This window comes from Paramisgurnus dabryanus, chromosome 15 (genome assembly GCF_030506205.2).
Source record: "Paramisgurnus dabryanus chromosome 15, PD_genome_1.1, whole genome shotgun sequence".
NCBI classification, from domain to species: domain Eukaryota; kingdom Metazoa; phylum Chordata; class Actinopteri; order Cypriniformes; family Cobitidae; genus Paramisgurnus; species Paramisgurnus dabryanus.
In genome coordinates, this window is record NC_133351.1 from 8,083,166 (window position 1) to 8,108,921 (window position 25,756).

The 25,756-nt window shown below is 36.5% G+C and overlaps 1 protein-coding gene across 9 annotated transcripts in view; it reads right to left on the minus strand.

Annotated features, from left to right (window-relative positions):
- pcbp3 (poly(rC) binding protein 3) overlaps positions 1–25,756 on the minus strand; it is an 83,239-nt gene that overhangs the window by 40,476 nt on the left and 17,007 nt on the right. For all 9 annotated transcript variants that reach the window (XM_065252189.2, XM_065252193.2, XM_065252191.2 and 6 more), the window contains exons 2-5: positions 17,681–17,733; positions 15,882–15,936; positions 15,681–15,790; positions 15,183–15,323 (exon numbers count right to left, since the gene is read on the minus strand). The gene's annotated coding sequence lies outside the window, so the exon portion shown is untranslated. The remainder of the gene's footprint in view (positions 1–15,182; positions 15,324–15,680; positions 15,791–15,881; positions 15,937–17,680; positions 17,734–25,756) is intronic.

The following is a 25,756-nucleotide window of genomic DNA, read 5'->3' on the forward strand; positions in this document are numbered from 1 at the left end:
ACATAGAAAAACATGATGATGCTTTAAACTGAATCAATGAGTCAGCCTGCAAAATTTAAGTGAATATCTACACATAAACAAACGCCAAGTCCAATCCTTTTTATAAAAGAAAATGTTTGCTTGGCACCAACAATCCATTAAATATTTTAGAGATATATGTCACAGTAAAGCTACCACTTGTGCACATTCGTATGCTTCACAATTCCAAAAAACTATCCAAATAAATATATATATCAACTTGTCCTGTTCAAATATAAGTCTGCTGAAATGCTGCCATTGGGTAACTTGCGCCAACATTCATTGTGACAGATAAAGTCCCCATGACAATAATTGAAGTAACGAAGACATTTGCATCTCTCCGATCATTAATGAAAAGATGAACGTGTTTAGTGTTACAAATCGAGACTGACACACAAGTCACAATCCTTCACGCCATACTGTCTGCGGCACGCATACAACTGTCGAATGCAATACGAATATTACGTAAAAATGGCTAGCTGTTTGCTTGAACCTACAGCACAAAACAAATCGATTGTATTGAAATGACATCAATCGCAAGCCACTTGACTAAGACCTGAGCAATACATCTCACAGTTTCTTGAAACGTAAAGACCATTTTATTGGTCAAAATGTCTAGGGCTTAAAAAAGATCCTTCTAACTGGCAACATAGGAAGGCTTGGGCATCACCAGATGCGATGCCTATTCAACCTTAGCAGAAACATTCATTCGTACGCCGTAAGGTTTTTATTTTCCATTGAACTACCATAAAAAAGACGATAGATATCACAGCTGCAAATTTTAGGCCAAAATCTCATATAGAAGTTTATGCTAAAAATAATGTTTAAAAATGTAGATTTACCTTTACAGGGCTCCTAATCGACGGCCACCGATATTGACGTTCGTAAAAGGACTGAAATTAAAAATCACAAAGGGAAAATGATTTCATCAAAGTCCTCTCGCTCAGCCCAGATAGAATGGCATCATTTGATTGGTCCTGGTACGAGGTCATGTGGGAGAGGCACTGGACACGTGACCTCTTACCGAATATGATGCGCAAAAAATCGCCTAAATCCAAATTTCACTGCAGTAAATCCCTTGTTTGTTGGCGCCTATTGTCATTGCTCGTCTGGTGATAAGGTTTTTAAGAGTAGACGAGAGACACTATGTTCACTATGAAGCCTCAGGGGCAGATACGAGACCCAAGACCGCAGCCGTCTGGGTATCTCCACAGTACCCACCACTGCTAATGCCCGAACTCGTAGTTTGGTCCAATCCAGGTTGTCTGGTGTTCTTACCATCTGTAGTCTCTAACATCAGTTACTTCTGTCATTACGATGAATGTTTGTCTGTTGTGACATTTTGGTTTCAACCTTCATATGCTTTCATGCCCATTTCCACCTTTCCCTCACCCCCACTGTCCTCATTTTCAGAGCTAAAGACCAATGGCACGAAAACAGGCAAAAACAGGCATGGCCTAAAAACCAGAAGATTTAAGTGGGGTGAGGGGCAACTTTCAATCAACATCAACATCATCTGACAGTCATTCTGCCTAGCACTCATTTTAATCTGAGGAATTATGGGAAGCTCTGCTGGATTACAAACTCCACCGCTAGATTTGGCCAGCAAAACAGGAATTAATTATAAATCACTAAGGTCAAAAGCATCATATTTATGGGAACTAAACATATATAACTAATAGAAATGTTTACTGAGAATTGTCCAATGTCACATATTTTATCAAATGGTTAGTTCCAGTCCTTGATTCTGATTGGTCATTTAATTACAAATAAAACACAGCTATTGACTTAGCAACATAATATGTGAAACATTATTATTCACTTTTGCGGAACATTCTGTTGCCATTCACAGCTAGTCAGGGACTATTTTTCCAGCGGAATAAGGATTAAAGAATTTACCTTGTGAAAACGGGATAATATTTGGGGGCTATCTACATCAAACAAATTAGAAAATGAGATCTCTTTAATATCTCAGTTACTTTTCTTGGATAGTGACAATTAAATTGAAAGAAAAACTTAAAAAAGGTTTAGTTTATAGGTTAAGTATAAAAGGTGTAAGCCACCAGGAAACAATAAAAAAAGACAAAAAGTCAGGCATTTCAATATTAACTCAAAGATGTCTTATAAAGGTTAAATACAAATTTATTTTACAATTCTTTCCTTTTACTGTGTCTCATTTTAATTTAGGGGTGGGTAATAAACCGGTAGAGATTTTGGACTATCGTCTCTATCGAGGTTACGCACCCACGTCAACATGGTTTGTGCACGGTCACAAAAACCTAACGTTTGTACACGTATTTAAGCACCACAGTTTTAAAATAAGTAATTTTAAGCCATTAAACACAAACAACAGGGTGATTCTCACGAAATCCAGATTTAGAAGGTGTCCAGAATCAGAATTTTTTAAAAAGTCCTTGAAGCCAATTTTTTTTTTGTTGCACATATAGGATTAAGGTCTGAACTTCCTATAACCATTATTTTTAGAGGATTTAAATAAAATATTTTCTATAGAATTATTAACATTTAGATTATCATTATCAAAAATTATCATTATACCTCAACATGATTTTACATTAAATATATGCATTTACAAACTCATGTTTCGGTAATGAGAACTAAAAAGTTGTCTACTGTAGGTACTATGACAAAATTTCAACTTTTTTTGGAGAGAAAAAATAAGAACTGTTTACCTGGTAGCCATCTTGAGTGTCACAGTCAATTATTTCCTTTCCAACATTTTTTATTTTTTTTGAGATGTTAGTTCCTTGAGGGCTTAAACAATGATTGAAAATTGTTGCGGAGGATGAGAAAATCGGTCTTGGACACATTTATATTCCTTATTATTGTCTCTACATTTACCAATGATCACCAAATACCACATGTTTCTTTACTGTAAATGTTTATAGAATAACATGCACTGAAGCTTTTAATTTTTTAGATTTTTTAATTATACATTTTCCATGTCAAAGAACCCAAATCCAGTCATGGACACGTTGCGGTAATGAAAAGTTTCCCCTTAAATGTGAAAAAAAAATTGGTTTGTATGATGTCATTTGAAATCATGTGCAAAATAGTACATGAAGAGATGTTTGTAACTGTATGCTTCTTATTTTGATACTCTTACTTTGCATTTACTTTTTTATCAAAATGTTTCATGACACCTCATAAGTCTAATTTCGCAAGAATCACTCAACAGTGTTATATGCAGAGGCGGACACTACTTAAGTATTTTTACTTTTTTACACAAAAGTAAATTTTTAAGTATTTGTATCTTATTAGTGTTTTTCTTTGGAAAACCTCCATTCCATATTATCATAATTTTTACTCCACTACATTTCATAATTTCAAGTTTTTGGTTTATATTTAATATTTAAGTACATTAAATATCTTTTTTTTTTTACTTTGGTACTTTTACTCAAGAAAAGTACACAATTTTTATAGGTATTAAATCAATTTTAATATGCAATATAAAAGGAATACACAGTATGATTCTATGCTTTAGAATGTAGTGAATTTTTTTTTAGTAAAGAAAAATAAAGTTTTTCCCAAGACAAACACTCTGATAAAGCACAAATGCCTGGTAAATTTACTTAAAATACCTTAAGTAGTGTCCGCCTTAAATATGTATATGCGTCAAAATTCCCTTTGCAAGTATCCTACACGACCATTTAGGGCTTAAGAGAAAGTAAACAGCTGAAAAGGAAAATGCATGTGTAACAGTAGATTGGATCCGTACTTTGGTCTTAAAGGGGAAGTTACCCAATTTTGCTTAGGTCTGTCACTCATGTTTTTGTGAAATTTTCACTGCTCTTGACTAAATCAATTTTCTACCTTTAATAAGATATATAATATACATTATAATTTATTATTATTCTTTCATCACTGACTGTTTATCTTCAGTGAGCTTAAATTTTGTTTGTTTTTATCTTCTATTTTATGCATAAATTTGTGTTTTTGTGAGAATTATAAAAATTAAATGGCATTTAAGTATCCCAAGCTCGAACAGAGCGAAAACTCACCAATAAAATAAAAAATATATTTTCTTAAAAATTCTGGGTCCGTCTACACTATAACAAAACTAAAGTAGGCCTACAGATAAACGTCAGGTCTCATCTCAGTGTGTTTTCAGAGCAGCCAGCGACTCAATCGCATCTAAATTTTGTCCTGCCACTAATGGAAACCAAAGAACACAAAAAACTTAAATTAAAGTGACAAGACTTCAAACGCTCGTGAACTTTCAATCATTTCAGAAATACATACCGATCTTGTCTCCTTACCAAAGAAAGGAAAATGCTCTTGAGGATGAATAAGGACCAAAGATGGAATACAGTAGGCACAATGAAAAGAAATCGAAAGCTCTCTGGCCTATAAGTAAACTCAACCATTGCCCCCAGCAAGGTCAGGCAGGGTGGGGTCCATCAGGCAAGCATCACATACTCATCAATTGATCAAGCAAATCGGCTCTGACGGGCATAAAGGATACAATAAAGAACAATCGTAAAGAAATGGACGTTTTAAACACCAATGGGATCTGATTGCATATGGAACATAATGGTAAGATTACGTAGTACCAACGACTTGTTTTTATGTTTTACGGCTGACAAAGCTGTCATGCTCTGCAGAAGCACTTCCCGAATTGATCAGTTTAACTTTGTAAGCACAAATTGAGCCGCAAGCCTGCAGGGTTTAATTAAGAAGCGCATTACTGACTGCATGGCTGGGCTGTGACATAAGGGCCGCTGTAGTGGCTGTGCTTCGAGTACCCTAAAAAATCCATAAATCATTGAGCGCAAAGAGAGACCCAAGCCAGTACTGCACGCTTGCGGCCTCTTACTCCTCTCCACAGATGCTCGCAAATAAACAACTCTCCAGTTCTTTATGACTCCCTTTGTGACAATTCAGTTCTTTTCACACCGTTCTTTACATCAGTGCCTGTCCTGAGGTCAGCGAAAGAATGGATCTTCCTTTCTAAAAGTTCAAGACACACGTTGGTCTAGAGGTTTTGTGGGATTGTGTAGTTTAAGTGCATCCTCTGGCCATACCTTCACACACAGGCTGCAGATAAGTGGAAAATTCTGTTGCCCAGGGCCTCAGTCGCACCACTGTGGAAAGGCGTTTGGTCGCTGCTCTAAAAAGCTTTTAAGCCACCCAACTCACACAGACGCAGCTAGGAGGTAATGGAAAATTTCGCCTGACCCTCCATTTGGTTCCAGTCAGAAATTTCAATAATGGGACACCCCTGCGGCTAAAAGCAATAGTTTGGGACATCAGTCTGAAATGGAACGTCGTTCAGGGTGGACCCGTCACCTTTACGGCGCATTAACAAAATTGATAATTCACAAAGCTCAAAAATGCAATGCTGGGTAATGTGCATAACATGTTGGGTGCTGCATTAATGGGATCAAGCTAAACGTTGTTATTACAGTAAGAGTTTACCCAAAAATAAATATTTTGTCATTATTTATGTTGTCCCTGTATTACTTTTCCCTTCCTAGTGAGGGGAAAGGTGAAATTCTGAAGGTAGTAGCCTTTATATGCTGAAGGTAGTACCAAAATATGCTCATTTTTCAGCTCCCCTAGAGTTAAACATGTGATTCTTACCATTTTGAAATCCATTCAGCTGATCTCCGGGTCTGGCGCTAGCCCTTTTAGCATAGCTTAGCACAATCCATTGAATCTGATTAGACCATTAGCATCGCGCTAAAGATTAACTAAAGAGTTTCGAAGTGATATTATGCAGCAGCCAAAATAGTCCCCTTGGTTACATTCAATGGCAGGGGACTATTTTCGGGCAGTGCGTAATATCACTACGCCTGCTGCAGCCATGTTACATCAGCAAAGTCCTTGATTATTACGCCAGAATGAGGGTATAGTTCCTAGCCATATCGGCCTAAAAAAAAAAACGCACATTTTAATTTTCTGTCGGTCTTAGTACATGATGTAACTACAGAAGAGTCAAGTTTTAAATAGAAAAATATTGAATCTCTTTGGGTTTTTTTTTGCCTGATGCTAATGGTCTAATTACATTCAATGGATTGTGCTAAGCTATGCTAAAAGTGCTAGCGCCAGATCAGCTGAATGAATTCCAAAACGGTAAGAATCAAATGTTTTAACTAGGGATGCACCGAATCCAGATTTTTTAGGTTCGGCCGAATCCCGAATCCATCGTTTAAGATTCGGCCGAATCCGAAACCGAATACCGAATCCTACTCGCATCCTTATTCCATTAACACAGTAAAACACATTAATGAATTATACAACGTCCACAGCATGTATTTTTAATTTTATTTAATTTTAACTGTACATTATGCCAGGATGACAAGTTGGAAAACTATTTTGACAATTACCATAAGCCTATGCATAATGAAAGCGATGCGTTGCGACACGCTCGTTTTTCCAATAAGCAAGCAGCTCCGCGCTGAAAACAATATTTAACTTTGATTGAGAAGCTCCGCTCGTCAATGTCAGTTTTCACACGGCCGTCCAATTACAATGGAGGAGGGGCGGGACATTACCACAGCAACCAACCGGCTCACAGCTGAAGCATCACAGCTACCAAGCGCTCGGCTGAAAAACAGCTGGCATTTGGTGTCCTCAAGGCGTTTTCAGCCGTGTTTAAAAGTTTTGGTGTGTCCAGCCCCTAAAGCTCACCGAAAGAAAAAGCTCATCTCCACGTCAGCACCCGATGTGTGTAATCAACGGCCGCGTGACGTCGAGCAGCGTAGCGCAAGCCTAGGATTCGGTTCGGTGGAAAAAAATTCTTGGATTCGGCCGAACCCGAACCCCGTCAAAAAGCCCAGTATTCGGCCGAATCCGAATCCGAATCCTGGATTCGGTGCATCCCTAGTTTTAACTCTAGGGAAGCTGGAAAATAAACATAGGTGGAGTGTCCCTTTAACTCCTTCCCTGCCATTGACGAGTTAACTTGTCATTGGCAGGGAAGCATTTTTTCGAAATTGACGAGTATTTCCGACTTTCCACAATACCGCTATTATCTACCAACTTGATTTTGCTCCACTCTTCCACAACTTATAAAACTTGGAAGTATATCCGTGTTTTGAGGTTCGCTCTGCATCTAAACTCTATCAAAAAATGGAATTATCTAAAAAAAAAAGAAATTTGAAATTTTGAAGAAACCTACCCATATTTGAGAGGTGATAAAAAGAGAACTAATGAAGGTAGGATGAAACTTTTTTTTGAAAGCATATGGTCTGTTCTTTCATTTGATATATTGTATGTTTATATATTTTAAAGGTGACATAGAATGATTGAACGGAGTATTTATCCTTGTTCTGTGATGTGACATGTAGACAAAATTTTTTTTGTTTGGGTCTGTAATGCCTTAGAAGCTTCCTAAAAACCTCTCTCAGATAGCTCTATTAGGGTGGGGGATTTTAAACAAGTGGTTTTGCACCTATTTGGCTCCCCCTACTGGCTTAACTTGCAATCTCATTACTGATTGGCTGACTTTGCTGCCACTCAAAAAATGTAGCCAATTATTTTACAGTGGAGGGGCAGTGAGATGCCTGTGATGTCATAAGCATCAGTTTTTCAGATTGGGCCGTTTTCTGGCTGACATTTCTAAAAGAGGAATTTCTATGAGACTGAGATGTTTAGCATGTTTAGCACTTTTTGTTTGTTTGTGAATGTGGTTAGACTACCATTATTCAACAAAGACAAGGTAAAAATGGTTTTTCATTCTCTGTCCCCTTTAAAAAGAAAATTTTCTGGAAGGCATTAAACTTTTGTGAAAATCAAAAAAATGCTGGTGCTGGCTGGCAACTTTAAAAAAAAATGCTGGCAGGGAAAGAGTTAAAAAGGTCCCAAGATGTACCATTTAGGTACAGTAATGTATGAAAGTCTATGAACAGTCATGAAAGAAAGTCATACAGGTTTGTAATGACACGATTCACGAATATGAGTAAATGACAGACGTTTCACATTTGCCTGAACAACAATGTCTCTAAAGGATTCGTTCCCTTGTGCATCACACTGTCCCAAGACAGATGCTACATCGAAACACAAAACATCAAAGCTAGACCTACGGTACAGCATGCAGCTCCACTATAATCCGTATATTTATGAATACTTCAAAATGCATTTTTCTGGAAAGCAGATACAAACACAACTAAGAAACATTTCTATGACTGTTGTTAACAGAGATGAAAGATCTGCCACTTCGTTTAATTTCTCTTGAAATGCATATTTTTCAGTGCTCATGCTGTGAATATTTTAATCGAATAGTTTTATCAAACTAAGCCAAACAGTACACAAAATCAACTAATAAATGATCTATTATATGAGCTTCTGACAATCCTTGAAGCCCTTTAGGTTTTATTAGTTTCCAGCAATAACTTTAAAAACACTTATAGACGAATAGACCCAGTCTCACTGTCTCAAACCCAGGATACACTGCACGATTATTGGCTGTCCCAGACGAAAGATTGCCATCGTGAAACAATCGTCGCGATTTCTGTGATCGTGGCTCTTCATCGGTGGTCCTATGTCGTACAATGAGAGAGGTTCAAAGACGGCCGTTTTCCTGGTCTTGTGTCCAAAGATTGCCTACGATAGTTTTTTGACAGTGTCAGAAATTCGGCATGATCACCGCACAGTGTGTTTGCTGCTACGACCCTTTGCGCCGGTATTTGTTTACCAAGAGCGCATGCTGGTGACGTTGCGCAACGTGTCTGCCTCTCGTACTCGAGTTTAAACGATACATGTCGCACAGTGTGATAAGGTTATGATCTTATAGGAGGGCAAAAATCGTGCAGTGTATTTCGGGCTTTACACATATTTACTAATATTTTTTTTTATTAATAAACTCATCTAAATACTTATTTAAAAGCTATCATTCAAATTTGGCAAAGGTTTGTCTACTCCCTCAGAATTTCTATGATAAATTTGTCTCAAATCCGCATAGTCCTGTGTCTGATGCTTGCTGTTTTTGGTACAGTACTATTTATTACATGGCTATCTTTGGCAAGACAGATTTTTTTTATTTAATAAAGGATCGCTGAATACATGTGTTGCATTCAATGTATCTCATTCTAAAAGGAATTGAATTGCATCCTGTGCTGTAGTCGAGTAAACAAAACAAAAAATAATAATAAACACGTTTGTGAAGATTTTCTTCAAGTCCACAAGTACACTTTTCTTACCAACAATATAATATTGAAAAACAGGGACCTGTGGGCAGTCCCATAAATTGCAGTGACAGCTGTGGGAAACCACATTATTTTACAATTCAATGAATGTGGATAGCAGTACTATTCAAGTGCTGTATTCATGATAGAGGCAGACATCACATTAGAAATCACGTTCCTAAAGAAAATAACTCCCTGCACTTCTATAAACGCCTCTATAAAAAGATAAGAATAATGCAATAGCAAATGCTTTCTAGAACATATCTAGAAGTAAATAATCTTAAAAACAGAAAAAGAAGTAAAAAAGCAATAGCAGAGTAGAAGTGTATAGAAGCAATTCAAATGTTGTTCTTTACAGCAATGCCATAGAAAAATCATTTCTTTTATACCGTTTATTATATACCTTTTTCTTTTATGGCACCTTTCTTTTTAAGAGTGCATGTTTTTGTTAATGTTAATGTGGAGCATCCTCCACACAGATGTCTGTTTGGGTCAGCTTGGCAGAACCCCACATGGCTCGGCGTTCCTTAAAGCAAAGCCTCATCATACTTCAAACAGCTCCAGTGATTCAGAGAGATCTCTAGAGTCTTCTGGCTCTTTCTCTCCTTTCTGTCCTTAGCCATATCTTATCAAAATGCTGCTTTAGAGAACCAAACCCTGTCTGATGCAGAAAGCACAGGCCAAACATTGTGTCTCATGTGGCCGGGTGCCAAGCCCCAGTAACACAGGACAGAAGTGGCAGAGGAATTTGTCACTGTGACTGTCTAGTGTATAATTATCCTGCCAACTTCGCTCTCCTTCTATAGACTCCGGGCTATTCTTTACTGCATGTACAGCATGAATCACAGTCTTCGGTGCATGTCGGCGACTTCAACGTGCAATGCAAAGAAACAAAATCTAAATAGGATCTTCATCAGCATCACGGTGAATCATTATTGAAAGTGGGAAGTATTGCAAAACCTGAACACAAAACAACAACCAAGTGCTGTTGAAAACATGACGGTTTAACAATGTGAATTATGCAAAACACTAAAGTGCACTGCAATGCTCAAGATGGGATCGATGCGACGATCGCTTGTTATTTCTAAAGAGTCCAGTTGGAGTGTGGGGCCGTTGAGCTTAGATACGCAGGAAAAGAATGCACAGTGGTGTACATAAAAAATCTGAAAAGCAGAAACGCTATCGGAGAACAATTTTTCAAGTTGATAAATATTGCAAGAGGTCATTTGACAATGAGACATTGTTGGGCCTGAGGCTGTAGTCATGTGGCCAATTGGGTCACTAAACTTGCTCATTGGTTCAGTAGCTGAGTAGCATTTGTTAATCGTCTATGTGCATATTTAGACATTTATGTACAAGGGACAGAATGTAGCTGAAACTAAAGTATTTTATAAATATATTTGGTTATATACTGAATTAATACATTTGCATTGTGGTTTACATAAATTCCAGGATCTGGAATCATGCACTGCATACGATAAGAGACATTCAATGAGTTATGAAATCTGGGGAAAAATGGGATGGGACAAATATCTAACCATGCATTTGTGACATCACATACAAACACGAGCAAATCTGCCCAAGCTGTGCACTATGAATAGATGAATACTAAAGAACAACAAATTACAGTTTATGACCACACACGCACACCAGACAGAGACAGACTTACACAGCGGAGAAACGGACTGGAAACATTAACAGTGACAAACGGGAGACTCCAGTCCCCGCTGAGCTGATAATGTTGCTTCTTCTGAGTTGTTAATAAGAGTAATCTGCATGAGTCCTGCATTCACCCACCATGAAGTCACAGACAGGCCTGCTTTAATCTGTACCCAAGTGCTCCAGTATGCTAACTATCCAAAATCTCATCCTTTTTACAAGACTTTATCCATTACATTCCCAAACCACGTTGACTACATATGTCCATCAATGTCCACATTTTAAGTTATCTTAATGTCCTGGCTTTTCTAAGCTTATAACAGTAGAAAACAGGGTTCATGACTTTTAAGCCCTAAAAGTGCATTCATCTTTTAACGGAGTAATCCACAGAGGATTAATAAAGACCTTCTGAGGCTAATCGATGCTGGCGATTAAGATGGGGTAATAATATTTTTTTGCTAAACTATCCCTTTAACAAGAGAAACTTCATGTAACCATATGAGGCACAGGTATAATTATAGTATTGCTTAAACTTATTATTTTTGACCTATTTTTAGGACCCTTTAGGGTTTTTTTCAATGTGACATTATTTTTTATGAAAATTAACCACCACCCTGCCATTCACATTACCCCTAAAAAGTACTAAATAACATTATATTATTTACATAATGGACACTACCGTTCAAAACATTTACAATTTTTTTATATTTTTCCACATTTTATAATAATAGTAAACTAATTAAAACTATGGAATAACACAAATATAACTATAGGAATTATGTTGTGACTAAAAGCACCTAAAATAAATTGCTTTACTTGCTGTAAAAGTATTGTTCATTGTTAGTTCACGTTAGCTAATGCAATGCGTCAACTAATTGTAAACAAATGCAACATTATTGTAAAGTGTTCCCAATAAATCAAAACTCTTTTATATTTTATCATCTGCAATGTAGTAACTAATTGCCAAAATTAGGGATGCACCGATAACACTTTTTTGGAATACGAGTACGAGTACTTGCATTTCAGTACTTGCCGATACCGAGTACTTAATAAAAAAACATGATTTAAGGTAACAGCTTTAGTCATATAATTTAACAAAAAAACAAGGGACTAGTTTTCCAGTTTGTTGTAAACTCTGCCTCTTTGGACATTACAAGAGGCATTAACCCCTTACACGCCGTTCAAACATAGACATTTCTCAGACCGTGGTATCGATCCCTAGTATCGGGGGACTTTTAACGAGTATGAGTACTTTAGAAAATGTGGTATCGAGGCCAATACCCGATATAGTATCGGTATCGGTGCATCCCTAGCCAAAATATATATATATTAGGGCTGTCAAAAGATTAATCGCGATTAATCGCATCCAACATAAAAGTTTGTGTTTACATAGCATATGTGTGTGTACTGTGTATAAATATTATGTATATATAAATACACACACATTCATGTATATATTTAAGAAATATTTGCATTTAAATACTGTATATACATTTCTATAATTTATATTATATATAAATATAAATATTTAATATATAAATATAACAATTTTTTCTTAAATATATACATGATTGGGTGTGTTTTTATATATAAATAATAATTATACACAGTACACACACATATGTTATGTAAACACAAACTTTTATTTTGGATGCGATTAATCGCGATTAATCTTTTGACAGCCCTAATATATATATATATATTTTAAATTGTACATTTTTTTCAGGAGGATCTATTCTGGGCACTTTCGGCTGCTTTTTCTTCGTTATTTGGCTTAAGTCATTGATTTAAAAAAATGCATTGGCATTTTAGTATTCTAATGAGAAAAATTGTTTAGTTAGCACAATTATAGTTTTGTCTACAAAAGTAAAACATTTAAACGTATACCTTTACATTAAAAGACTTTTAAAATGATACAAACATTTCAAAGTATTTCTTAACTTTAGAATCATAGTGTATATTGATGTATACATAATTACTGTTATTTTTGTAATTCCATAACGAATGTCGTAATAAACAGTGTTGTCTTTTAGATTAAAGGAATAAAAGCTATGCTGTTACAATAACGAGCAGGGGATGATCAGGGGCCCTATTTTAATGATCTAAGGGCATTGTCTAAACGGGCGTGTCCGAATCCACTTTTGCTAATTTAACGACAGGAAAAAATTTTTTTGCACCAATCGCAGAGTCTAAAAGGGTTGTTTCTATTCTCGTAATGGGTGTGTTTTGGGCGTAACGTGCAATAAACCAATGAGAGTCTCAGCTCTCATCCCCTTTAAAAGCTAGTTGCGCTCACGCCATGCCGATTCCCTATTTAGATGGCGAAATTTGTAAACTGAAAAACTAAGCGGAGGAAGAAGACCACCAGTTTAAGATTGATGTTAAAAAATGCGTTGTTTTTAGTTGTATTGAAATTGTTATTTTTGTATTAAAACCTTTAAAAGTTGTATTCTTTCAGTCATGGCAGTCAAATTAACAGACTTTTAATTGTTGTAAATGTATGGATAGCCTACATGATCAATGTAATCTCAAAGCATAATTTACAAATATGCAAGAAAAGGTTTGTACTCTAAAAAAAACTTTATTTGTAACAAACAGAAGATAAAGAATTTACAAACGTGTGGAGACATTTCAGCACTCGGACAGCGCTGTGAGTGTTTTGAAAAGCATTGTTTGAAAAAGGTTCTCATCTCACCATATCCCCAGGTACAAAGTCATCATATACAATACTAACATCTCATAATCGTTCCTCATTTATGTCCAAGAGACTCAATAATAATCTTTTCCATTTTAATCATTTAATTTTTATATTTAAAAACATTTGTGTGCTGTCCATATGTGTAATAAGCAAACGCGCGTTGTCGTCCCGTTTATAGACCGTTTCAGCAGTAACAACATAAACAAGCCGCTGTCGCGGCCCGCACGTAACTTCCGGTAAACTCCGCTAATAATAAATAACAACAAAGTTCTTTAAACATAGTTTATATAACAAGCAAACAAAACAACACATAGATTACCTAGGAAACCAAAACATTTGTTATTTTCGACGAGGCATTTGTTCAAAAGATCAGTTTAGCAACTAGTCAGACCATTAAAAAAACCAAACCGGAAGTAAAGTTCGGATCCAGACGTGTATCACGTGCGTCCGATGAAACCGTCTATAGGTGCATATTACTAACGCCCTCTTTAAATAACAAAAATAACATTGTGCCATTGACTTTAGAACAGGTTTTAGTTGGTCAATGGCGTAGTCTATTTTAGTGGCCTCAAAATAGCAACGCGCCAACAATGTGCATGAACACACCTCATTTTCAGACCAGAAGGCCCATGTGCGCAAATGCATTTGCTATTTAAACAAACGTGAAAAGGATAAATGCACCGGGTTCAAACTAGCAAAAGACACTTGCGTCAGATGTATGATAGAGCCCCAGAAGTCTGGTCATGTGCTATTGGGATAGTTCAAATAAATCTACCACACAAACCAAAATATCTCTAAATATCTAAGGACACCCTGTCCGGTTGAGCTCTCGATTACTGTTCTTATCTCCCACACAATCATCTCCAAACATCTCAGGGTGAGCTTTCGACTGCATCATCATGACTCATGACAGGTCTTCCCTTTTGCCACCAAAGCTTTCTGTTCCTCACGAGCCAACTTGTGACAACTCTCGCCGCTTTCAGGGAGTTATTTTTAATGCACTATTCCGCAGTCCTGAATGCCCTTGGGCAAAAGCTGCCAATGTAGTAAAACTACTTGCAATGACAAAGGAGAAAACCTCCCGAGAATTTCCTTTAAAGTGTTTAAGACAGGTCAGTGGGATGGAAATAACAATGACGCAATGGCACGTGCTGGGAAGAGCGGGTAATGTAACTACCTGACAGATGCAAAACATGCATGCAAACACAATTAAGAGTATGAATTACCACCATACTACCCTAGATTTAATAACATCCACTACGTCAGAGGCAAACAAGCCCTACTGAACTAAAAGCTTGAAGTCAGCACGGAGATCTCAAGGCATGCCGGATAAATTAATCATGGTCTGATTATCCTACACAGCTAAACCATCCAGAAACCTGCTCATAACAACAGACCTTCAATCTGAAAAAATGTATACTTGTACTCTTTGTATGAATTTATTTAGCACCTATACCCACTTAAAGTACTGTATGTCACTCGGTGACGACTCCAGGATAAATGGGTACTGAATCATCCATACATTGCCACTGCAAAAGGTCATCTTATTTCCTCTAATGGAATTTTCGATCTCAAAATGGGCCCGAAGGCCTAAAAGAAACCAGCAAGATCTAGTTCACTGAGAAGAAAAGGCTTTGAAGGGTTCTCAAAAGACTACTTACCGGAGTTGCTGAAAGTGGTGGATCTCAGGACATAAATGGAGAGACTTGACAGATGAAGAGGGGAAGAGAGCGCAGCTGTGTCACTGTGCGGATCAGTTCATCAGCCTTTAGACTTCTTTCCAGGTTGATAACCGGCCCATTCTGCAGGCATACGGGCAAATTAAAACAACACACTGCATCATCGGGATGTTTTGTCAGTCATGCGAGGCCGCCATACGTTGCACCTTCCCCACATCAGGGTCCTGTGTACTCATAAGGGGTTTGCCTCAAAATCATGGATGAGAAAACACAGGCCAACATATGTGGCTGATTTACTTATCACATGGTTAAGTGAATCCTTGATAAGGAACATCTGACAATTGGAGGTCAAATGGATTAAGTCTGGAAAAATGAAGTGGGGTTTTAACCAGAAAATATATTACATATATTTTTGGACATATATATCTCTGAGATTTCAGAGAAGTCATTTAGTATTCATGCAATGATAGAGTCACTAACCAGATAGGGATCCCAAAAGTCTCTTGGGTTTTCTCTTCCAGGTCATGTGACCACGTGCCGTCACACTTCTAGAAGACTTGGGAGAACTGTGTCTGTCCAGTGTACCTCACCTTTCAATAAGACGCAAACATGTGAGAAAACAATTTAAAAAAAATGTAATTATTCACAGATTGTGTTTCGAATGAAAAACTGATGCATTACCTGAGCAAATCCTCACTCTGTAAAAGAGGCTAGTGATGCTTCTCAAACCAAGATTCTGCAAGAAGTAAAGAAAATAATAAGCATTTGCAGATTTATATTTTGCAAAACAAAATTGTTTCACTGATGTGCAATTCTAGCGTTATGGATGTGACACTTGCAGTCAAAACTTTTGCATTTATTACCAATATATTGAACAATTTGTTTAGATTTTCATAAGTCCCCTGATGATAAAGTCTAGACCAGGGGTGTCAAACTCAGACTAGCTTGGGGCCATTTCTGAGACTGACATCTCGTTGGAGGGCCGCAGAGCTATTTTAACATAAAAAACACAACATTTCTGTAAATATACATTCTTTTCTATTATTTAAAATATAATAATACTTAAAAAATATAGAAACAGTGCTTTCTGTATTTTTATATATTATTTTAACAGTATAAATCTTAGGGGTGGGCCGATCCAATACTTTGGATCGGATATCGGGTCGATCTGGACCTTTTTTGCTGGATCGGATATCGGAATAACGGGGCCGATCCAAATTCGATACTGTGCGGTACTCGTTGTTGTTACTATCATGCTATAGAAAAGTCTATTATAACCATAAACACCATATAAGCACCATAAACATTCTTACACACTATATTCAAAGTCTTATGTGAAAAACAATTGCATATATGAAGATATTTAAGGTCACAAAAACTCTGGTTGGTCTGGTGCTCGCGGAGTTAATGCACTGGAGTAGCGGTGAATAAAACACGTCAAACACACACAAGACACACACAAACACAATAACCGTATATATATTTATGTGTGTACACACACACAATTCTAAATGGATCAAGAAAAATACAAGAATTGGATCGGGATCGGTATCGGTCGATACTCAGAATATAGGAATCGAAATCGGATCGGTAATGGAAAAAGTGGATCGGCCCACCCCTAATAAATCTTTTCTTAACCTTATCTTAAATAACTTTATATTAAAACCTAAACAAAGAAAATTAAAGAACAAAGAAGTGAACAGACCCTTAAATGTTTAAATCAATAAACAAATGAATATTAAAATAAATAAATAAATAAAAAACACTCTATGGGTCAAGTTGTGTTATATTTTTGACAGCAGACACAGCCCGCAGAGAAGGGGAGGGAGGGCCGCAAATGGCCCGCAGGCCTGGAGTTTGAGATCACTGGTCTAGTATCAGTGTATACTCATGATTTCTATTTTAGATGAGGGAAACATATGCATTATGGATGTGAAGGTTTTTGGGAGACAACATTGTAGGAATTCTGTGAATTAAAAAAGCACCAACCAGAAGCAATAATACCCAACAAGTATATAGTGGATGGCTCTTCAAAGAACAAATATTTATTTAATTTTTTAAGTTTTGTATGCACATTTATAATGAAGGAACCTATAAGGAGTCTACGTTACGGAGTTGACAATTCTAAAATGTGCACTTACTTAACTATGAAACATAACAAAAAAATGCTTTAAAAACTTTAATAGAGACTTTGTATGGGTGTATAAACCACCAGATAATTATAACTGAGATATCACTATGATTAAAAACTTTTCTAAGGTTGACATTTGCATGGAATTGCCCAGATGTCTTTGATTCATGTGTGACTGTTTCAATTTCATTGTATTTGTATAACACCTCTCACAATACATATTGTATTGCTCCAAAGCAAATTTTCTTGAGAATTTGGATTTTGAGCTTAAAGAGTTCATCCTTTGTTCAAAAAATGAGGATGTATTGTACATTTGAAACACATTATTACAATGAGGATCATTTCTTACGTCTGTGACTGCACCGTCAAATCCAGACTTCCACTTCAAGCAATGATAAATTCCTTCAAACAGACAAAAATGCATTAATAAGCGTATGTAAATAAATATTTTACTGTAAACAAAGCTTCCTATAATGTTGTTCTTTTGTTTATCGGGAGTCAAACACAACATGTGTCACCATCTGTTCAGTGAACAATTTTATTTAATATGTGGTATTTATTCTAAAATAATAAAAAACATTTAGCCATTTATTTATTTGTTTACTTTATAAAAGTCAATTGTTTTATCTGCTCTTAAAATTCACCTTAAAATTCTGTCATTATTAACTCATCCTCATGTTGTTCTAAACCTGTATTGATATATTTTTTCTGATGAACACAAAAGAAGACATTTTGAGAAATTATTGTACACACAAGCAGATAGTGACCATTGACTTCCATAGTAGGAATAAAAAATATGATGGAATTTAATGGGTACCATCAACTGTGTGCTTACCATCATTTATCAAAATATAATTTATCACAATACTTCCAAAATATTTTTTCCTACTATGGAAGTCAATGGTCACTATCTGTTGTGTGTTTACCATAATTTCTCAAAATATTTAATTTTTTGTTCATCAGAAAAAAATTTATTCATACAGGTTTAGAACAACATGAGAATGAGTAAATGATGACAGATTTTTCATTTTAAGGTGAACTAGCCCTTTAATAACAAAATGAAATCACTGCTTCTGTCTTATATTATACAAACAATTATTTTATTTAACTAGCTAGAAACATTTAGTGTAATAAAGTAACTCATATATTATTATACAGTTATATCACATTATTATACTGAAAGTTTGATCCTTGACCTCTCATAAAATACAGCTTGAAGTACTTAAGACAACACTGCCATCTATTGGCATAATAAGGCACCTGCTATTGCAGTACAATGTCAATCATTTTCTTAAGAGGGTAAAAACTGGGTTGACAGGGTTTAGATTAATCTTGTCTTTATTTATTTTAGGATATTTAGCTCATTTTCAAAAACATAGCTTACAAAACACATTTGTGCATCTAAAGACAAAGCAATGGCACATATATATAAAGCTGTTTTTAAGATAAGACAGTTCAAACATGTCTAGGAAATCACCCCATATAGACTTTAGTTATAACTTTAGTTATATGCATGTTATAACTTTAGTTATAACGAAAAATTTGTCTTATAAGAAGAAAGACATGTCAAATATTGGCTTAATTTGATCACTCTCCAATTGTCAGTCAGCCTAAAAAACATTTATCCAATTCGTCCGAAGTATTTACAACCCCTGCATGAGAATGCAAATAAAACACTTCTTGTTTGCACCATCACAAAAGCTCCTCAAAAAAGACTTATGATCTCATCTCAAGTTTGACACACACAGCACAAGCTACTGAGATGAAATGATGTCCACCGAAATTAAGTATGAGGACTTGACACACAAATCACACTGTATTAAATGTTTAATGATTTCTAAAAGCTTATTTTCCTTCCTACACTGTATCTCACCCAACTGTTCTCCAAGGACCCCAGGTCCCAGCATTTACAGATTATCACCTGACCCTCACCTGAGTCAAGGCCTGTTCTGCCGTGAACAACAGCACACATCAGCCAGATTAAAGCTTGCTCTCCTGAGCGAGTTGTGGTGACGGTGGAGATCAAAAGATCCATAAAATACATAAGTTATCTCTTTAAGACACACGGCCCAGTGAGCCGCACTAGACGCACCGCCACAAGTCACTTATTAAAATGACAGCATGCGGGTGATACAGTAAACAAGTCTCCCACTACGATGCAAGTTCATATTTATTATGGTTTTTGCTTCTGATTCAGTGGGACACGAACACATGGCAAATGTAGATACAGGGTTGTTTTTCCTATCGGCTTGATTTCAGATAAACAGCCTTTATAATCTATTTACAATTTCTCCTATACCGTAGCAGTCACTCAAATTTTGAAATATAAATGAAATATTAATAGGATCTAAACTATTTATATTGTGCACATTAATAATGAATTGCAGCCCTTTCAACATTGTGCTTCAAAACGTAATATCATGCTCGAGAAGAAGAAAGCAGATATTTTTCATTACCATCTAGCTGGGGGATTATAAATTAACTTTGATAAATACTGTTTAAGCACCTATGTATTAATCAAATACGTAAATCTTTCTAAGCATTTCGAGGGCAATAAAACTACAGCAGCAGAAAAAAAGTGCTTTAAGCATTTCATTCACTAATAAGTATATAAATACACAAATAAACACAAAGAATTGGAATTCAGGAATTAAATGACATTTTGATGGAGACATTAAACGAAGAAAGACTTCCGCAGGGCTTTTAGAGAAAGTGCCGACTCTGAACTCCGTCATGGAAAAGTCGACTCCGTTCTGCCGGTGTGCAATTTCATTAGCGCTTACGTGGATGCAGTCATCGATTTGCAAAGGAATCTCTCTCAAATGCAGGTCTAATCGATCAAACGCCTCAATAATTTTAACCAGGGATGTTGCGACTACATTTATATGGGTTGCCCACCCCAGTGGTTCTCATAGGTTTTGCTTTAGGATCCAGTTTAAAATTGGACGTCTACTGCTGACAATCGCATCATCGAATGCAAACCAAACAGTATAAAGTAGTGTGGGTTGCAATGTCATTCTTCATTAAGCATCTGCCTAATTTAGTTCTCGAATACAACAAGCACCAAAAAAGTGCCAAAACATTATAGGACGTGCATTCTTCAGAGCATCCGACCTGTAGTTACATTGTAGTTAATTCTGATTTTAAAAGATAGAAAATTATGACATGTATTATATCAAATAAATAACTAAACATGGTAGAATTACAGTACTTTGCGGACACAAAACCACTTGTCAGATAAACATGTAATCGCATATTTGTGACAGCAAATACCCTCAAATTCAAGGACTAAATGTGGGGACACATTTCAAGTGAGAGCAAGGTTACATCGTGTTACCTTTTAACATACTTTGTTACAGTTCCCTTTCCAGGGAACTCGCGCTGCGTCACTGCGGTGACACTTTGGGGACGGCTCGAGGGGGAAAGGGCGTCTGAATGTTTATATCAAATTCGACCAATGGTGAGGCTTAACGACAAAGACAGGGTGACATGGGAGCCAGGAAGTATATCGCTATCTGAAATATTGCCAAAGACGGCGTTACAGGGACACATGAAGTATGGCAAGGGAGACGCAGTGTATCGTTCCCTTCTAAGGGAACAACAGTTACAAACGTACCCCGAGATGTTTTCATGTGTCAAACACAACTATGCAAAAAAGCATTTTGGTATGAATCAACATTCGCATATAGAAGATATAACCACTTAAAGCAGACAGTTTAACACATGTGCTTAAAAAGTCTAGGGGCCCTATCTTGCACCCAGCGCAATTGACTTCGTCAGTGACGCATGTATAATTCGTATTTTGCACCGCCGCACAGCGGGTTTTTCCCTCCAAAGACGCACGTCGGCAAACTAGGGAATGAACTTGCGCTCCCTGGGCGGTTCAGCGCAAAAAAGGAGGCGTGTTCCGGCGCAAACCATACCTGATGCTATTTTGCAGTTAAAAAAACAATTGCGCCACTGTTGCGCGTTGTTCATTATGCTATTTTAAGGGCGCATGCTTGACTATAATGTATAGCATGCACAACACGCACACACTTTGCTTATCTAATCTACACAGATGCAACAGTTATTTTTGCAAATCATAAATTTCTACAATAAAAAATATTAACACATGAGATAAGGGAAATCATAGTGGTGAGCATTGTGGTGATAGTTTTTATTTATTTTGTGTGGCTGCGTTAAAAAATTATTATGCAAATAACAATTTAAATATTTTCATAAGTTTGTTGTGTGGCTGTATTACGTTTATTTTATGTAAATAATAATTAAAATGTTTTCATAAGAAACCTTAATGTATATGAACTTGATTTGTAAGTGTACTTTGGGGTTGGACCTTGCTTCCGATTTCAAAGCCCCCAAACCCTTTCAGCGGTGAGGGTGGACGCAGATCTGTGTAGAGGCAGATCCACCTCCCGTTACACTGCGTGCCCGATTTATGCTGGCAAGCTTGGGATTCCCCCGTCTCCTGACATCATTGTAGCGCTTGGCACAACGATGGGGATGCCAGCTGATGAGACAATTGTGGCTATTTCCTCTCACGCCTGTTTAACCTATGCTGATTTGGGCGGGTTTCTCCTATCCCCATACAAAACAACTTCTCTTTCTTTGACTGCTCTTACAAGAACGTCGGTCTCCTCGGCTGTGAACCGCTCCTGGCGTGCGCCTGGTAAATCCGTCATAATAATAGCAACCCGCTATGGAACTTGCGCACTTGCGTTTAAAGGGAATGTTGGATAGCGTTCTGATTGGTTTATTTGACGTTACGCCCAAACCACACCTATGAATAATGAACCTACTTCAGACCAACCCCTTATTGATTTGCGCCTGGCGCAAGAGTTATTTCTCCCGCCGGGAAAATAGCAACAGCGCCCAAGATCCGCCCAGAAAGTCACTTGCGCATTGCGCTTCGCACTTGCGTTTCAGATCGTTAAAATAGGGCCCCAGAAGTTTTATGATATTATCCTACATTACACAGGGAATAATATGGATTTTTTTCCAAAAAACTTCTTACATAAAATAGATTCAAGCACTTTTAATGACCTGTATCTATGCATGTATATTTTTAAAAACTTCCCAGTGAGTTTTACCCCCAGATTCGCAAACTTTCAAGGATTTCAAGGACATCACAGAAACGTGCATTCTTCAGAGCATCCGACAGCAAAACGACAACATATAAAGTCTTCTGAATTAATAACATTTTTGCTGCTGTAATACATTGTATTCAAATACAAAAAGTGATGAAACACAACGAAAAGAAAGATTTTGGATTCTCATCGCATGGTGTTTTGAAGGTCAGCTCGAAAACTTTAGGGGAGCGTTTAAAAAGCGAGCTGCGGTTTCAGCAGCGCAAGCACAAGGAATGAAGCCGAGCGAATGCAGGAGGGATTACAGAGGAACAAAACAAGAGGAGAAGCAGTAAGCATAATGTTAGGAGAACTGCTTATGTGCAGAAACAGTCTGACAGGGGTACGAGGGCCCTGTCACTTACAAACACAAGCACCAAGAAAAGGAGCTTATCACGGGCCCTTTAAAAGCATTTCCCCAACACCAGCTTTCTGTATTCAGCTCTTTTCATTTTCTGCATCTAAAACCTGTTCAAAGACATTAGTGCGTGATCATGGCTGAGGTCACAAATCTTCGATACAATGTCCTTAGCTGTGCGTTTTAACTAAGATGTGATGTAATGACTTAGCCTTTAAAGACATTTCATCAACGTAAGCTTACTTTTTATGTTCTGCATTACAAACCTGTTCATGCTTGGCGGTCACAAATCTTCAATACAATGCCCTTATCTGTGAATTATAACTTAGATTTTGTAAACAAGACATCAATTTAATATTAAACTAAGTAATTAAAATTAGCATTTCTGGTAGCAAGCCAATAGCGACCAATCAATCATTTTGATTGGGAATGGGATAAACATACAGTACTGTGCAAGAGTCTTAGGCCATCATGACACGATTTGTTTTTTGCAATGTTATAGGGATCATATATAATTGTTTCTTATTCTATTTAACAGAATACATCCAGAAACAACAGGAAATGTGTGTGTAGTATTAAAGACTGTATAAAAATGTAAACTGATGTTTCAAGTTTTTAGGGTAAACTCCCCTTCCACTTACACAATACACTAAAAAAAATGATTTATTCAATTTACTTAATTTATTTAAGCTACGTTTAAACAAAAGTTTTTTTTTGGTTTATTTTGTATTCCTATTTTTTTTTATGTAGCTTAAATAAATTGATTGCAACCACTTACAGGTACCTTAAAAAAAATGGAGTAAATTTAATGAATAATTTTTTCAGTTTAGTAGAAAACTGCAGGATCTCTTAAACTTCAATAAAATTAAATTCTAACTTATTTCTAATTTTAAAGAAATAAGTATTTTTACTTCATTCTGCTCAAAAATGCTCAAGATGTGTTTAGTGTCAAGAGAGGTCACACTAAAACACTGCCGATGTCCAAAGATGACATTTAGTCATAAAAAATATACTGTATTATATTATACATATATCATGTATTTTCTTTTTGTATCTTAAGAAAATAGTAGTGATGCACCGATGTATCGGCCGCCGATATTTATCGGCCGATTTTTGACGAATTTGAAACCATCGGCATATCGGCAATAGCACGAGAAAGGCCGATACCGATTGTTTATTAATTAACTGCATAAAGAAATCCATTATATGTAAAAAATGAGTAAATGTTGTTAATAAAATAAATGCTGAACAGCAAAAACCACCTTTGAAGGTTGTCATGTTGTCTTATTATATTTGTTTTAGCTTAATTTGTGCCTCTCTTATTATGTTGGTCAGCTGAATGTTAATCAGATCAAATCCATGTTCAGTAAAAATAATTTGATGCAGAAATAAACTAGCTAATAGACCAACTGTATAGTATTGTATACAAGTGTTTAATATCCGTTTCGGCATCGGTATCGGCCAGAAGTTGTCTGTTTAAATCGGTATCGGCCCAAAAAAATCCTATCGGTGCATCCCTAGAAAAAATGGATGGACATTAAAACTTCTTAAACAACAAGTCTGGTGGTGGTGGCCTAAGACTTTTGCACATACAGTAAATTACATTTATATAACAGCTTATTAATAAATGTTTTAAATCAAACTATTTATTCTCAATTAAAGGCGTCAATCTGAGTAATTATAATCATTAATCGAATATAAAAGACAATATATGTAAATATTCCTGAGCAACCGAAAAACACAACATAATCAATATAATAAATTATTAAGTATTTCACACCAACACTGTAATACTGTACATGCAAGCATATTTTTCACAAGGCTTATTCCTACAGCAGTCCATCTGTCTGGCGAAACAAAATGAAACATGAAATTAATTGAAAAATTGCCTCAACAGATGACCAAATCTCAAAAGGCAATTTCAGCAAAGGTGTCAGTGTATTCTTTAGAGACTTCCACTGCCTCCTAAGTGATACAACCCAATAAAACTGACAAAACCTAATAGAGATTTGAGCCAAAGCCTGTGAAATATAGTGATGATTTAAAACACTGCAACTCAATCAGGCATTAAATGCAGTACAGACACTTCATTAACTCTTAAAATTATGTAGGATAGACAATGGCATATGGCTTAAGAAAGAAATTATTTTACAAAATTATTAATTTGATTTTAATTATGCATTTGGCAGACGCCTTTTGCTCTGCAAACGCAATGCTCTACCACTGAGCTACACAGGAACCTCATAATCGCTTTATAAGAAATACACCCAAACCATACTGTACCCAAGTACAGTGTATACAGCCACACACACTTATTAATTTCTTAGCATTTTCAGTAAGCTCTGTTTTTCAATAGGCCGTATTAGCCTATCAAGACACTTGCATCATATTACCCACATGAGTCATTACGCTTTATACGCCCTTGGCGTTAATTGAGACCTAATTCCAGTTCATAGATATCCTTTAGTCGACCTCTTTTGTGCCGGACTCCTTTTGTGTATTGCAGTTTTGTGCTGAGAAGAGACTGAATCCCCCAGAAGCCTCTATTCCACCTGGGTATCTATGCCGGAGGGAGACGGTCGTCTCAAAGTCCCCTTCACGGTGTGCGCTCAAAGTACGGGTGGGTTTCTATTGAAGTCCCTCGCACACTTAGTAAAAGGGCAGAGTCAAGTACTGAGGACAAGTACACTATAAATACTGTAAAATTTGTTTTATTACTCACTCTATCTACTGCTGTAAAATGCTGAGTACGAAGAAAGTGGTTACCTATATTACAAAGAATTTATTTTATTGAAACTTTAAATTTGCAAGAACTATACACTAATACAATAACAGGCTTAAATAAACCCAAAACATAAGTCCACTTACAGTTCTCACAGACACATGTTTTATTAGGGATGTGCATTTATGTCATTTTTTCATTTCGATTAATCCATAGGTC